Source organism: Triticum dicoccoides, chromosome 7A (assembly GCF_002162155.2).
Source record: "Triticum dicoccoides isolate Atlit2015 ecotype Zavitan chromosome 7A, WEW_v2.0, whole genome shotgun sequence".
Taxonomy (NCBI): domain Eukaryota; kingdom Viridiplantae; phylum Streptophyta; class Magnoliopsida; order Poales; family Poaceae; genus Triticum; species Triticum dicoccoides.
This window is the reverse complement of record NC_041392.1, coordinates 141,128,240-141,132,081: the sequence shown is the minus strand read 5'-3', so window position 1 is coordinate 141,132,081 and position 3,842 is coordinate 141,128,240. Positions and strand designations below refer to the sequence as shown.

Genomic DNA, 3,842 nt, shown 5'->3' with positions numbered 1-3,842 from the left:
TATCACAAGTAAATACAACTGCTAAGAATTCTTTTTCAGTGGTAGCATAATTTCTTTGAGCATTCTCTAGGGTTTTACTAGCATATTGAATCTCTACCTACTAATAAACCAGCGAGCGCTTCTGGTCGTACGTCATGGGCATTTTTGCATAAAAGTCCCTCTGTTTCTTAGAATTCAACCCACACTCCCTTTTTAAGTAACTACCAGAGAAAACGTTTCATTCTTGCAAAAGAGTCCCTGTAATTTGTCATATTCAACCCGCCGTCCAATCAGATTTGCAATGAAAAAAAAGACACAACCACACGCACAAGCTCGCCTCCTCTTCCTCTCGCCCACGAAGTCCTCGCCGCCGCCACCACCCAAGCCGGCCGCTTCCGGCGAGCTCTGGCGCCGCGCTGCACGCCCCCAAGCTCACCATGGTCCGCGCCTCCCTCCCCTCTGTCCAGATTCTCCGCTCCCGGCCTCTACCACCCGCTCGCAACCCCACCCCCGTGGCTAGGGTTTCTGGCAAGGGTTTGCCGGCGCGTCTCCGGCGGCCCTAGGTTCATCCCTCCCTCTATCTTGGCTGGGATATGCCACCTCTACACCTCACCTTCTCTTCATATCCTCAGCTGCAGATGCAGATGTAGCACACCATGGGAGTTTCCCATCCACCATGGTGGCAGCTTCTTCACGGAGATGTGATGCAAAAGAAGCACAATAGTTCAGTGATGATTAGCTTTGTTTTTTCCCAGTTGAGAATTTGAGGTTGTATGTGTACACTGTCAACAATATTTCCAGAAACAAAATAATCGTGTACATCCTTGTTTGGGGAAAGGTGGGCTGTATAAGCATGGACATTAATCTTCACTTTTTGTGCTATATAAGCATGGACGTTAGGTAGTCAATTTAGCCACATATAGAATTCGTTAGAGTATTACATTTAAATGGCTGACACAAGGTTCAGTAGGAATTTGTTACAGTATTACATTTAAATGGCTGACACAAGGTTCAGCCAGATATAGAAGGTCACATATCATTTTAGTTGTAATTATTCAAATGGCTGACACAAGGTTCAGTAGGAATAACATTATGGTGTTCCAAATATGCAGCGACATGACTAAAGCTCAAATTTCTAAAGTGTTTGTCGTGCTTGCCGTAACAGTGTAGATCTTTTCACATTTTCTGGATTTATTCATGCCCGTGGAGTTTTTGTGCCCATCATATGTAGATCTTTTATTGGTAAGTTTGGATGTTGTAGACTGATCCGCTTTGGTAAGTCATGTTTGCCTGCAGGGTGATGATGTTTATGCATCTAGGGAACCATGGAGATTTTACCATGTGATATTTCCTCAAGCAAACTAAGTTATTTTGCAATTTGCTGCTCAAGTTGTGGCTCTTCTACAGGTATGTCATTGTGGTCCTTTCCACTATATTTATTTGACGTATATACTTCCAAACAATAACTTAGGTTTTGTACTACATGGTAAATGAAATGAAATTTTTAATATGCTAGAGCGCACAATGGTAATTGCTAGTTTCATTAGTATTTCTCGGCAAACCCTCGTTCTTTCTTGGTCTGCTAAAAATAATTGTTATCAGTTTTTCTTTACATTGTCTATAGAGAAAGTGATGTTTTTAAGAGATATTTCTGTAACATGAGCAATGGTGCTTACTTCTTATATCCCACATATTGTTGAATTATGTGCTTATGAGGCAAAACGGTCATGGCGGTCCTGCACAAGTGGATGAATGACTGGAAGGGGCGGCACCACGATGGTTAAGATGGTTTATACCCAGCCTGGGAGGACGACCCCCTACAATGGGCACGGAAAGATGTTGCAGTAGCGAACGAGGAGGCAGAGATGCGCAAAGCAGAGTAGGAAAAACATGCTCTGGTCCTCCTCCAAGCCCGCCGGCGACTCCCTAACATGGTACGAGATTGTTACCCCCTGTCGCGTCATCATTACTTGAAGTACAAGGAACCTGACAACGGTGTGAGTGCATTATTTCTGTTATATCTATAGTGCTTCTCTGTCTTTGATCATACATATGCAACAACCAGATAATCTTAAGAAAAGGGCAGGAGAACTGCCTATTCATGAGGCTGAGATTGGTTAAAATTTATAGTGCGTCTCTGAATTTAAAGGAACAAGGCCTATAACCCAACAAGCCAAAGAAACTACTTGTCCTCAATTGCTCTGCTTGCCTACATAATAATAGGCCCTAAATTTAATCTCTTGCCAAGCTAAATGACCAACATGTTCACCTGGAGACCTCCCTGTAAACGACTGTATCAACTAGATAGCAGAACAAGGAAGTAGGAAGAAGGCAATAAGCAATTCATATGGATTATCCCTGAATGTTATCCTGGAGTCTGATGTACGTAAATTTTTTTCTTGCTTAATTAAATGGCAGAGCTCCAGCCTTTTTCTGCTAAAAAAGACATGGTCATTCCCTTGAGTAGTTGCATAAAAACACGGACAAACATGAGAGAAGAAAATAGAAAATATTGTTAAGCTTTGTTTGTTATTAGTTGCATAATGAAGATTGAAATTTGATAGTTCGCTTCCTCTCGATGTCTCCATCTTACTATCTTTGTTTGCAAAGTTAAATAAACCTGTGTCACTTTGAGGCTACAATTAGTGACGATGCCTGACCTACATGATTAGCATACAAAATAAGAAAATGGAATGGTTTGTTACCCTTTTGATTTCTTTGTGGATCAATGGTTACTTTGCATTCAATTTGGACCCATTAAAAAAATCATTTTGCGAAATACCGTGTGGGATAACTTAGCTGTTGAAAATTTGCATGCATATGATTTTCAGTAGAGTTATACAAGTTGTTACATAAATGTTAATTGCCATTTAGATTTAACCAGTCACGAGGACTAGGATGTTGAGGAAGATGGTGAATGGGCAGCTCCAACCATATGCAAAAGGAACAATTTCAAATCCTAAGTGCAAGGACCATGTACGCAAAAGGTATAACTGCAATTGCACAACTAGAATGGTAACTGTTCTAGACAAGCGAACACAAACATTGTTGAAGTTGCACGTATGTGTAAATTTTTGTGTTGGGAAAACATTCATATTGGAGGTGAATGAGGATGACTCAAGCATTACAAAGAACAGTTGGTAAACAATGTACCGGTCTCAGCTGACCTTATGTATCTTGCAGTGTCAGTGCCATACTTCTGTACATAAAACGATGGAACCGGCACCAATCACTTGAACGGGCATGTTGATTTCGTTTTCCTGTCTATGTGCCTTGAGCATTTCTTCCTCTACACCAGGCAATGATTGAGGATTCACGGATATATTGAGATCAACTTTTCGATGCAATTTGGATGATCAAATCACACTACTATCTGAGCATATATGAGATGTTCGCACATTAAGTTTTAATGCATGATTGTTTTTCATATACCCTTTTACTTTTTAATCCAGTTTGGGTGAACAATATTGTTTAGGTGATTGTGAAAATGCAGGCTACATTTTTAAATGTTCATAAGGTTTGTGAACATACAATTTACTACATGAAGGATGTGCCTGGCTTCCATGTTGAAGTAGTAGGACTATTTCCACATATGCGAGAGAAGAACTATGATCGGGTAAATTGAACCGCACTGGTGCTAATTTAACCTTTGTTTATTGTAGCCAAAATATGAATTCTGTTGGTTGCATCATTTCTTTTGACAGAATCATTCTTGTGTAATTTGTGCAGAGGTACTATGTATGCTTGATCCAATTTAGACATCAACAATTATGTATCTAAAAGCTGGAGTGCTCCTTGAACATTGTACTATATATATGATTGAAATGAGTTGCATGTTGTCGGTGACAGCGAGTTGAACCAAT

The 3,842-nt window shown here is 40.4% G+C and overlaps 1 long non-coding RNA gene across 1 annotated transcript; it reads left to right on the top strand.

Annotated features, from left to right (window-relative positions):
• Positions 1-1,423: 1,423 nt before the first annotated feature.
• LOC119328109 lies at positions 1,424-3,341 on the top strand. The gene is made up of 3 exons (XR_005158841.1): positions 1,424-1,913; positions 2,854-2,966; positions 3,278-3,341. It is a non-coding gene; the product is annotated as an uncharacterized LOC119328109 (long non-coding RNA).
• Positions 3,342-3,842: the final 501 nt, after the last annotated feature.